Source organism: Bos taurus, chromosome 7, assembly GCF_002263795.3.
Source record: "Bos taurus isolate L1 Dominette 01449 registration number 42190680 breed Hereford chromosome 7, ARS-UCD2.0, whole genome shotgun sequence".
Taxonomy (NCBI): domain Eukaryota; kingdom Metazoa; phylum Chordata; class Mammalia; order Artiodactyla; family Bovidae; genus Bos; species Bos taurus.
Genome location: NC_037334.1, coordinates 25,960,161 through 25,972,995, shown reverse-complemented (window position 1 = coordinate 25,972,995; position 12,835 = coordinate 25,960,161). Strand labels below are relative to the sequence as shown.

The following is a 12,835-nucleotide window of genomic DNA, read 5'->3' as shown; positions in this document are numbered from 1 at the left end:
AGTGCCAGGCATCTTTCCTAACTGAACCCCATCTCTTGTCTCCTTAATTTCTCTCTTCCCATCTCTTCTTCTACCTGGCTCCATTGATCATTCCCTTTTCTTGCACTTGTCTCTTGAGATTTTTCTCATCACTCTCTCCTTGTTCTCTGTCTACAATTATGTGTACGTATTTTTTCCATTCTAATTTTTTTTAATGTTTTTCCACTGTGTGATGGGAAATATTTTCAGTTTTGTCTTCTGATTTCTTTATACTCTCTGGTCTTTCTTCCTTTTAATTAGCAAAGGCATTCTGTGCTATTTCTTCAAAGAAGAGATGTTATACAATATTTTTTTTTTCCAAAAAATGTATCTTAGCTTTTCTATCTCAAAAGTCTTTATTAATTGGGAATGGAACATGGAAAATAAATAGGCTGGAACAATAGATTTGGAAGAACACTAATGAGAAAAAGCTACAGATTGGGAGAGAATATTCATATAAATATTTCTAATGTAGGACTTATGTCCATAATATGTAATTATAAGATAAACAATAAAAGACTAGCCTACAAATAATAGGTAAAGATGTAGAGCAGCTAGCCTTCTTATATATCATTGATGGAAGTGTAAAAATAGCATATCTATTTTGAAGAGTTGTTTGATCAGATCAGATCAGTCGCTCAGTCGTGTCCGACTCCTTGCGACCCCATGAATCACAGCATGCCAGGCCTCCCTGTCCATCACCAACTCCTGGAGTTCACCCAGACTCACGTCCATCGAGTCAGTGATGCCATCCAGCCATCTCATCCTCTGTCGTCCCCTTCTCCTCCTGCCCCCAATCCCTCCCAGCATCAGAGTCTTTTCCAGTGAGTCAACTCTTCGCATGATGGGGCCAAAGTACTGGAGTTTCAGCTTTAGCATCATTCCTTCCAAAGAAATCCCAGGGCTGATCTCCTTCAGAATGGACTGGTTGGATCTCCTTGCAGTCCAAGGGACTCTCAAGAGTCTTCTCCAACACCACAGTTCAAAAGCCACAACACTACAATTCTTCGGCACTCAGCCTTCTTTACAGTCCAACTCTCACATCCATACATGACCACAGGAAAAACCATAGCCTTGACTAGACGAACCTTTGTTGGCAAAGTAATGTCTCTGGCTTTTGAATATGCTATCTAGGTTGGTCATAACTTTCCTTCCAAGGAGTAAGTGTCTTTTAATTTCATGGCTGCAGTCACCATCTGTAGTGATTTTGGAGCCCAGAAAAATAAAGTCTGACACTGTTTCCACTGTTTCCCCATCTATTTCCCATGAAGTGGCGGGACTGGATGCCATGATCTTCGTTTTCTGAATGTTGAGCTTTAAGCCAACTTTTTCACTCTCCACTTTCACTTTCATCAAGAGGCTTTTGAGTTCCTCTTCGCTTTCTGCCATAAAGGTGGTGTCATCTGCATATCTGAGGTTATTGATATTTCTCCCGGCAATCTTGATTCCAGCTTGTGTTTCTTTCAGTCCAGTGTTTCTCATGATGTACTCTGCATATAAGTTAAATAAGCAGGGTGACAATATACAGCCTTGACGAACTCCTTTTCCTATTTGGAACCAGTCTGTTGTTCCATGTCCAGTTCTAACTGTTGCTTCCTGACCTGCATACAAATTTCTCAAGAGGCAGATCAGGTGTTCTGGTATTCCCATCTGTTTCAGAATTTTCCACAGTTGATTGTGATCCACACAGTCCAAGGCTTTGGCATAGTCAATAAAGCAGAAATAGATGTTTTTCTGGAACTCTCTTGCTTTTTCTATGATCCAGTGATAGTTTCTTATAAAATTAAGCATAAATGTATTCCGTGACTCAGAAATCCCATTATATGTCTTTGTTGTTATTTAATCACTAAGTTGTGTCTGACTCTTTGTGACCCCCTGGACTATAGCCCGCCAGGCTCCTGTATCCATGGGATTTTCCAGGCAAGAATACCGGAAGGGGTTGCCATTTCCTTTTCCAATTTTATGTCTTCATCCAAGAGAAATTTTAAAAAAATGTCCACGAAGAGACTGGTATAAGAAGTATGACTATAATAACTAAAAACAACCCAAATGTCCACTTACAACTATGTGGATAAACAATTCTGGTACATCTATGCACTGGAATGTTACTTAGAATTTAAATGGAACCAGTTATTGATATACTCAGCAATATGGAAGAGTCTCAGAAATATAACATAAAGAGGGGAAAAACCTAGAAGTCTAAAATTACATTTTATTTAATCCCATTTACAGGAAGTCTAAGAACAGACAAACCTAATCTATGGTGAGAGAATTTGGAACAGTAGTGAATTCTGGGATTGCGGAAAGGAGGGAATTGACTGGATGAGGGAAAGAAACTTTCCAGGATGATGGAAATAGTCTTTATCTTATTAGAGGTATGCCTTGTGTAATCATATGCATTTATCAAAATTAAGCTGAAAAATTAAGATCAATTTTACTTCATGTAAATTATCCCTTTATAAAATAAATTTCAAAATTAAAGCTAACTCAAAAGTTTTTCAAAAATGAAAATGTGTGTGTGTTCCCTGGTGGCTCAGATGGTAAAGCATCTGCCTACAATGCGGGAGACCCAGGTTCAATCCCTGGGTTGGGAAGATCTCCCGGAGAAGGAAATGGCAATCCACTCCAGTATTCTTGCCTGGAAAATCCCATGGACGGAGAAGCCTGTAGGCTACAGTCCATGGGGTCACAAAGAGTCTGACACGACTAAGCGACTTCACTTTCACTTCACTTTCTATGCTATACATTCCTCAAACATTGCAACTGGGTTTTGTTTGTGGTATATCTTGTCATATTCAGTGACTCACACCCTACAGGTACTTTGTAGCTTCATAAATGATTGAGTTCGAGGTATGGTCTTATGAGTCAAATTATTTCAGCCTTTAAGTAGGATATATTGTATTTGCTGTTTGACAGTACTGATGTACAAGTGAAGGAAAAACCTTTTTCTTATTTTTTTTTAAGTAAAACACTTAAAGAAACCAGTGGATGTTAAGCTCCATAATGCCCTAGCCATGTCTGTTCATTCACCACTGCATTTCCAATGCCCAGCATGTAGCATTGTGTGCTTGCAGGCATTCACCATATGTGGACTAAACAAACAAGCCAGGATGGATAAAGAAATGAAGAGGGTTACTGGCAAAGAGATAAGGGTGCAATCCCCAAAAGAGCTACACAGCCAACAAAATAATTAGTATTCAACATATAATTATATTATATAGAATATATTATGGGTCTTGAATCATTGTCACTTTCTCAAACATATTATAGAAGGGGAAGAATGCTAAATAATAGGAGAAGGCCAAATGCTTTGGTTTAACTATGCATAAATAATATAAAGTTGATTTTAGGCATTTAGGAATCAGATATGAATAATCAGATCTTTAGAATTCTTATCAAGCTTGATAATCACATTATCAAGGTACCGTGTTGATAATTTAGTTAGCGATCATCCTCACAGAAAACATGTTCAGATCAGATCAGTCGTTCAGTTGTGTCCGACTCCCTACGACCCCATGAATCGCAGCACGCCAGGCCTCCCTGTCCATCACCAACTCCCGGAGTTCACCTAGACTCACGTCCATCGAGTCAGTGATGCCATCCAGCCATCTCATCCTCTGTCGTCCCCTTCTCCTCCTGCCCCCAATCCCTCCCAGCATCAGAGTCTTTTCCAGTGAGTCAACTCTTCGCATGAGGTGGCCAAAGTACTGGAGTTTCAGCTTTAGCATCATTCCTTCCAAAGAAATCCCAGGGCTGATCTCCTTCAGAATGGACTGGTTGGATCTCCTTGCAGTCCAAGGGACTCTCAAGAGTCTTCTCCAACACCACAGTTCAAAAGCATCTATTCTTCAGCGCTCAGCCTTCTTCACAGTCCAACTCTCACATCCATACATGACCACAGGAAAAACCATAGCCTTGACTAGATGGACCTTTGTTGGCAAAATAATGTCTCTGCTTTTGAATATGCTATCTAGGTTGGTCATAACTTTCCTTCCAAGGAGTGTCTTTTAATTTCATGGCTGCAGTCACCATCTGCAGTGATTTTGGAGCCCAGAAAAATAAAGTCTGACACTGTTTCCACTGTTTCCCCATCTATTTCCCATGAAGTGGCGGGACCGGATGCCATGATCTTCGTTTTCTGAATGTTGAGCTTTAAGCCAACTTTTTCACTCTCCACTTTCACTTTCATCAAGAGGCTTTTGAGTTCCTCTTCGCTTTCTGCCATAAGGGTGGTGTCATCTGCATATCTGAGGTTATTGATATTTCTCCCGGCAATCTTGATTCCAGCTTGTGTTTCTTCCAGTCCAGCGTTTCTCATGATGTACTCTGCATATAAGTATTATACAAACAGGGTGACATTATACAGCCTTGATGAACTCCTTTTCCTATTTGGAACCAGTCTGTTGTTTCATGTCCAGTTCTAACTGTTGCTTCCTGAGCTGCGTACAAATTTCTCAAGAGGCAGATCAGGTGTTCTGGTATTCCCATCTCTTTCAGAATTTTACACAGTTTATTGTGATGCACACAGTCAAAGGCTTTAAAAATGTTAGGTCACCTCTAAATTATATTTCAGTTTTCTCAGGGGCTATCATGTTACTGAAGACAAATTTATTTTACTTTGCTTGGGACCTACCATGAACTGCAATGCTGGAAGGCACAGCCCTCATTCTGGTACACCCTGCCCTGTATCAAATTATCTCAAAAATCATTCCAAGTAAGTAAAGTTTTCAGAGGAATATTCTTTTAAATTAACTCTAAAGTAAAACTCTCTTGCATTTAGGAGACATGAAAAGGGGCATCTCTAAATCTTGTCAGCTAGGAAATTCTTGCATGAGTGTACTAGAAAAGAAGAAGAGAGAAGATGGGACATTTAAATAGCTGGAAGGGGGAATTGGGGTGTTAAAGAATATGGCAGACAAAAGGAAGACAGGTGAAGTAACCATGGAAATGCGATATAAACAGCGTGACACGCCTCCTCACACTGCTCCTTGAAGTAGCCCTGCAGGAGGCTGAAAGAGAAAAGACAAAGCAGTCTTCACATTTGCTTTATCTTTCCCAAAGCGTCTGCCTGCAATGCGGGAGACCTGGGTTTGATCCCTGGGTCGGAAAGATCCCCTGGAGAAGGAAATGGCAACCCACTCCAGTATTCTTGCCTGAAGAACCCCATGGATGGAGGAGCTTGGTGGGTTACAGTCCATGGGGTTGCAAAGAGTTGGACACGACTGAGCGACTTTACTTCACTTCTTCACTTCACTTCACTTCCCATTCCTAAATCTGGCTTTACTACCCATCATCTCAAAGGGAAAACATTCCACTCAAGGCCATCTTTTAGTTATTGAAATCTCCAAAACAGTTTATAGAGATCAAGCCATGGTGCTAAGCCCTGGGTGACTGTAAATCAGGAAACTGGAAAATCAGGGAGAGCTCCTTTCCCCATCTAGGGACTCTGTTTGGTTCCGGCTGAGTGACCTGTTTGGGATAAAACATTTTCTTCTGAATTTAGATGGCAAACCCCTGTAGGCTCAGAGAAGCACATGGGGAATATGCCAGCAGCTCTCGAGAAAGAGCAGGGCTTCCAGGACTCCTGTCTAGAGGAGGCCTCTGGCACGCGTGCTTTGCCATCTTTTCTTTCCCTTTCCTTCTTCAAAATTAAAGCTCATTTCCAAAGCTAGCTCCTGTTGCAGGGCGCAGCTGAGATGAGCAGAAATCTGGGGCCAGCAATACAGGTGACCTCTCTCTTCAGTCAAGCTCCCCACTTTGCTTTTCTTTCCCCCCAGGGCTCCCCCTCCCTCTTTAGTCCCACACAGGATCCTTCTCTGCATTCAAGAAAGGAGTCCAAAAGCATTTCAATTAAATTTGGGAATCCACTCCTTTTTTTTTTCTATAAAGGATATCTTCAGATACTTTTAGATCTATCTGTGCATCTTTGTTAAAATACAGGTTTTCTTAAAATTTGAACCCTTTGTATTATTTAACTATCGTCCCTCCCTCTCTCAATAACAATCTTGAAAAGACTTCCCTCCTAACCTTCCAAGCAGCCAGGGCGTTAGACATTACCTACAGCATTTCATAACCTATTTAATTAGGCTCTACTCCAGCATCCACAACCCCTCTGTCTGTCTGGCTTTTTTCCCATGTCCACAAATGCCAGGATTATCTCAGAGCATTTTACACATGTGCTGAAATATCTGAATATCTGCAAGAAAATGTTTCTACCTGCAGAACAGCCAGTACAAATTAACTACATTTGCATTCTTTCATTCCCTAGGGTGAATGTCCTTGTCCGGGCTCTCCCCATCCATATTTTGCTCAAAAGAAAAAAAAAAAAGAGGATTTTGTTGCCTGTCCAAAAATGTGACACAGCCTCAGATTCAATGGGAGAAGGACAAAGTAAACTAACACTGAATGCTCATTCTGCGCGAGACATTGGAGCTAGGTGGTTTCATCTACAGGCTTCCATTTAACCTCACAGTACCTGTGTACAGTCAGTATACTTATTTCTATTTGACAGATGAGGGGATTGGACCAATGAGAGGTTAAGAGCTCTGTCAGATGCCACCACACCATGTTACTTCTTTAGCTCATCAGACTGTATTAAACCCGAACAGCAGCAGCCCTAAGTACTTAAATCTGATCCTGTTTTCACTGGTGATTTCACAGAGGCTATGACAGTAAGAAGTTAGCCGTATTTTTCTCTTCTGAGATTAGTGAGATCACAGGGCAGCTACACTGCCTGAAAATGTGTGCTGAGGCTACAAAGGGCACAGGTGTTGATCAGAGAGCTGAACCTGGGTTCCAGTTGGCTATGTGGCCCCAGGGTTGTTCATGCATTCATCCATTCATTCATTCTACAAGTATTTACTGAACACCTATATGCCAGGCATTCTTTTAAACGTTGAGGATACATCAGTGAGCAAAAGAAGCCAGGCTCTTAAAGAGCCTACATTGTTAGGCAATGTACAGCATGGCCTCTACTTTCTTCCTGTGTGAAATGGGAATAAAAATACCTCCTTCATCGGTTGTGTTCAAGATTAAATAAGTCAATATATACAGAGCTTTCTACAGTACATAAGCAATCAATAAATGTCAGTTATCGTTATTTTAAAGTGGAAACTCTTATCTTTGGGACAAATTGACCCAAATTCAAGATAAGTGACAACAGTGAGACTTCTAGATAAACAAAAATGGGGTTGAGGGTAGAGGACAATTGTCCCCCAGAGTGTCAGGAGTCACTTCCTGTTACATGAGCTGCTTGGTCATCATTCACTTGAACACTAACAGAAATGTCAGGCTTGTTTCTCTGCAAATTTCAGTGTACAAAGTTGGAGTTTATTTTTGTCTAGTACAGGAAAACTTGAGAACCTTGAAGAAAGCAAAGTGCAGGTGTTAGGGTAATTATTTTATTTTAAATAATGCAAGCATAAGAGGGAGAGCTTTCCTACAATACCTTTTGAAAATCAGGCTTTTTGTCTTACCCCCCGTGCCCCCCCACCCCCGCCCAGAAAGCTGGAGCTAAACCTAATCTCCCTTATAAGCTCCGGGAACTAATAAGAGGGCACAGAACAATGATTTGATCAGTTAACACTTTCCCAGCCATCCCAAGGGCTTTCTAGCCAACACAGCACCAAGACTATAGGAATCAATCCAAGTCTCAGATAATCAACTTCCTAAAGTCAAGGGAGGACACCAGCAAGAAATAACCCATGGTCGCAAAAAGCTTATTAATCTTCCCAGCCTCTCAGGTAATAAAGCACATCTTCCTAAGGGCCCAAACACTCAGCTAATCTCTTCCTTTGATTGCAGGCCTTACAGTTAAAAATCCAGACATTTTGTTCATTTCTGAGAGTATTTTGATGTTCTTGATCAAAAGAAGGAAAAAAGTGTGTTTTATGTCACACCTAATCACTAGGACTTCTAAAGGAAAGGAAAAAGTTCAAACAAACCCTTTTATTTATGATTTATCTTAAACAAATATTGACTGATTAATCTGTCTTTGGTTCAGGGTTAGATAGTCAGTCTGGTGATTAGGGGTTTTGATACCTGTTTCAATTTGGTTTACATTCCAGGACAAAAGGTTTAAAAAGACAGTGAAGTAAAATCTGAATCAGGACAATGAAGAAGGACACAGAGGAATTCTTCAGAAGACATTTTCTACCGAATATTCCTAAGGATAAAAGTTCTGGTTATAATATAATAGTTACAGTGACAGGAAGCCCCTTTCTCCTTTTACAAAATAACGCAGATATGACTTTCCTATCTCAGGAGTCTCCAAGATAGAACCTAGAGCTTTTGTATGTTTCTGAGGTCTGAGTCCAGACCCTCCAAAAAAGTAGAAAGTATTTGGCTGAGACGTAGAGAGGCCTGCAGACATCACTCTAAAGGCTTATTTTAACTGACTATGCATCTTTTTTGACTCTATCAGTGCAGTTCTAAGTTTCTTGACCAGAAACCAATGTTATACTGATTTTCAACCTCAGAGTTTCAGGGAGTGTTCATGGCAGTGAGCTGGACAGGCAGTTAAGCTGAGGCCCCTGAGCACTAAATTGCATGTCACTTGCCCCTGAATCTGGAAGCCGGCTGGTTTGCTTCTTTGATGGGGGATCAAAACTCTCTGGATTATTCTCTATGTTGGCGTGTGACTTCACTACTTAGCTTCTCTGCCAACACTCCCAAGAAATATTCCAGCGCCTTAACAACATGCAAAAGGAAAGGGAGGGAATTAAAATGAAGCTGGCTATAAAATGCTATGAGTTCGGCTTAATTTAAGCCATGACTCTGCCCACAAACGGAAACTGTGAATACACAATAGAAATTAAACACAAAGAATGGTTATTTACTCAGGAAAAGTACACTCATATATTTGCCAAGGTGAAAAATAAAGATGTGCTTTTTATTTTTTTTTTTTTCCTACTAAGAAGGAGTCTTAGGTTTCTCAGGGTGACCTTTAGAGGTCAATATCATGGAAGGCCACTACCAGGCTAAGCCACAAAATGGCCTTTGAGTCTACTGTTACAGGCTGCACTTTTCCAAAGCCACCCAGGAGAAAAGAGCTGATCCCAGTCTTGAGGCCTCTAGCTCCAGAGCCTAACTCCACTGTAGCATATAAGACCTGAGTTTGAGTCCTGACTGTGTGACCGTGGATATATCACCTAGCCCCTCCTGGATCATGGACGTGAGACTCTGTGGGCCAGGTGTTCCAGGAAGCCCAAATTAGAACTCAGCATCTGCTATGCCTAGGAACTAGAAGGTCTGGTGATTTCCAAGTCTATTTCATGAATTCATTTTCATTCACGTAAGAGGTAGGTAAGTTACAAACTTGAACAGGAAGGTAAATCAGGATGATAAAGAAGATAGGACTATAGAGAAGAATTTAATGTCTAATCTCCAGCCTGAAGTCTACAGGGTGAAGAGCTAGAGGCTGAGGAGGAGCTGTTTCATTCTAAACTATGAGGCTGGAGACCCATGCATGAGCATGTGTAGAAACACCTGGGAAGTTCCAGAAATACCTGGAGGAAATTGACAAAGAGGAAGGAAATTGTTGGGATCTTCAGCAGTAATGTTGGTAGATGATCTGACCCACGGAAGTTGGGGTAAAAATGTCAACATGACTTTGTTTCCCCAAACTCAAAAGGTCATTTAATCCTCATAATAGCACCAGGGGGTAAATAGTATTATCCCTTTTTACCCCATTTCTGAGCTTCAAAAAAGTGTAGGCATAGCTGAAGTCAGCGCTGTTAATATGTGTGTAGTAAGATTTGGATCGTACTGAAAAGTAAATATCCCTTCCAGTAGATCACACTACCCTTAAGCCTTGCCTATTCACAGTGTACAATTCTTCAACAGACAACTAAAAGGGATGCTCAATTATTTCAGATAAAGCAGAATTAAGAGAGTCAAAAAGAGGGTGAGCAGAAGTTGGTTTGGAGAACCCAAGCATAAAAATCAGGAAGTTCACATCTTAATATGTTCTGAATAAACACCTTCTTTTTTTAGATTCACAAGAACACAGAGTGGAAACATTGAGTGAGATCCCTCTCGCTGCTTTTCTAAAGGTCAAACACTCTTTAAAAAAAAATCAAACTCTGATTTTCTTGAGTTGCATGGAAATGGGTGAGCTTGGCTTCATCATGGATAGTCTGGCACTTCATGCCGGAGATATAAGCCATTGTGGCTGGTGCCTTGGAGTTACAGACTAAGCAACTCTCCCAGCTAGTAGCTTCCATTGTTTCTAACACGCTGACCTTAGGTTATAAAGAAAAACCTCAACAAAGATGAGACACCCTCTAGCAGTTTCAGTTTTACCTCAGGTCACTTTTGAGATATTTGGACTTCTTCAATCCTAAATAGAACCACATAAATCATGCCTTTCCCAGAAGAAGTTTCAGTCATTTTTCATTAAAGAGCAGAGAGTTCATGTTTCACAGATCTAGCGTGTGGTTCAGTAGGGCCAGAATCTCCTTTCTCACATGCTCTGGCTGACTTTGCCCGGGAAGATCATTAAGCCTATTTGACGGTATAAAGAAATATATATATCTCTCTTCCCCCAAATCAGTCTTTATATTTATGTTTATGTATCTCTACATATTTATGGAGAGTTGTTTACACTTCCACATCAATTTTCACAAAATACTTTCACAATTTTCTCATTTGATTCTCACCAATTCTCTGTACTTTTGGAAGGCAGATAACAGTGGTCCCATTTTATAGATAAGGAAACTTGAGTCTAAGAAAGCTGAATTGATATGAAAGTCTCAAGACTAACAAATGGCAAAGTTACTATGACTACTCATCCTATTCACTGACTCATGATTCTTCCCTTCCCTACTACTATATAACAACCACAAACTCCGTGCTCTAGGATTCAGGGCCTGAGGAATGTGGACGAGGCACTGTGGGCATGCCCTGTCTCTGCCTCTCAATGTCTTAGGAATTCAGCTAGGAAGAATGGCTGGGGGTAACTGATGAATCATGTGGAAGTTTCTTTACTCACATGGCTGGTGCCTAGGCAAATATAACTAAAATGCTCATCTGAATAAACTAGAATACCTGCATACCATGCTTCCCCATGGGGCTTGGACTCCTCACACTGCGGCATCTGCGAGCTCACGAGCATCGCAATAGAGAGCATCCAGAAGGAAATGTTTCAAAACAATAGGCAGAAACTGAATGGCTCAGATGCCACACGGTAGCTCGTCTGCAGCATTCTATTGGCTCTAAATGAGTCACTAAGCCCATATTCAATGGAAGGAGAGTCTTGGTGGAGTGGCACTCTTACATTGCCAAAGAGCACATGGGATGGAAATGTTATTGTAGCCATCTTTAAAAAATACAATCTTCCACTGTAAGCACAAATATATTTCCCACGTAAATAACATGGAATGAAAGAAAAAATCTGAAATAGGGCTCTAAATAGTTATGAAATAAATAAATATTAAGAATTTTTCTGTATACTAACAATAGGTAAGGAAATGCAATTTAAAAAACCATGCCCCAGTTACATCAGTTCAACAAAACATAAACGAATTTAGAAAGAAATTAACTAAAAATTATATAGAATTCATAAGAAAAAAATGTTAAACATTCTGAAAAATAGTTAAAAACTAAAATGGAGAGCTACATCATGTTTCTTAGTAATGTCATTTCTGACCAAACACAATACATCATGTGCCTCAACAACATTATTTCTGCTACAAATATAACTTAATTCCAAGAAAAAGCCCAACATGGAGTTATTTGATAGTATTAATGTAAACTTTATCAGAATAAATGTATGAAGATAACTAGTAGTCTTATTAAAGAAAGGAATAGAAAGCATACCAAATATTAAAATGTTATGAAGCTTCAATAATTTAAATAAAAGACTTCTGATAGTTAATTGGGTAACCATACACCTGAGACAGTCCCAGTTTATACCTCTTGTCTCAGTGTAATTATAATTCCTTTTACTCTCAAACTATCCTGTTTTGAATGATAAATTATATGCCCATTCTAAATTAATTATATGTATTTATCTCTACTTCCTCTTCAAACATCTCAGAAATGGCAATAAATACATTTTTAAGTACTCGTCAGAAGGTCAAAGAGAAGAGGTGGATAAACAGATGGATTGATGGATAGATGAATGACTAAATAAGTACACTTATAGGTGAATATTTAGGTAGATGGATGGGTGGATAGGTAGTTCATTGGATATATAGTAGTAAGTAGGTTGATCATTCAACCAATAATCAACCAATAAAAAAGAGGATCTAATTGTGATATATATGCTATGGTGAAAATTAAAGCTGAGCGTGATGATCAAAATTACCAAAACTATTTTTGGAGGAAAATAACCTCTAAATATATATTACAAAAAATTGTCATTTTAATGTGAAAGAGCAGCTCATTCAAGGAGCTGAAAGGAATGCTTACTATTCAGAGATAATAACCAGTGCAAATGCCATAAACTAAGACTCAGCTCAGTCGCTCAGTTGTGTCCGACTATTTGCGACTCCATGGATCACAGCACGCCAGGCATCTCTGTCCATCACCAACTCCCAGAGTTCACCAAAATTCATGTGCATCGAGTAGGTGATGCCATCCAGCCATCTCATCCTGTGTCGTCCCCTTCTCCTCCTGGCCCCAATCCCTCCCAGCATCAGAGTCTTTTCCAATGAGTCAACTCTTCGCATGAGGGGGCCAAAGTATTGGAGTTTCAGCTTCAGCATCAGTCCTTCCGAAGAACACCCAGGACTGATCTCCTTTAGAATGGACTGGTTGGATCTCCTTGCAGTCCAAGGGACTCTCAAGAGTCTTCTCCAACGCCACAGTTTAAAAA

At 40.1% G+C, this 12,835-nt stretch overlaps 1 non-coding gene across 1 annotated transcript; it reads left to right on the top strand.

The window, feature by feature from the left end:
* The first annotated feature begins 2,540 nt into the window (after positions 1–2,540).
* TRNAC-ACA (transfer RNA cysteine (anticodon ACA)) lies at positions 2,541–2,612 on the top strand. The gene has a single exon. It is a non-coding gene; the product is annotated as a tRNA-Cys (tRNA).
* Positions 2,613–12,835: the final 10,223 nt, after the last annotated feature.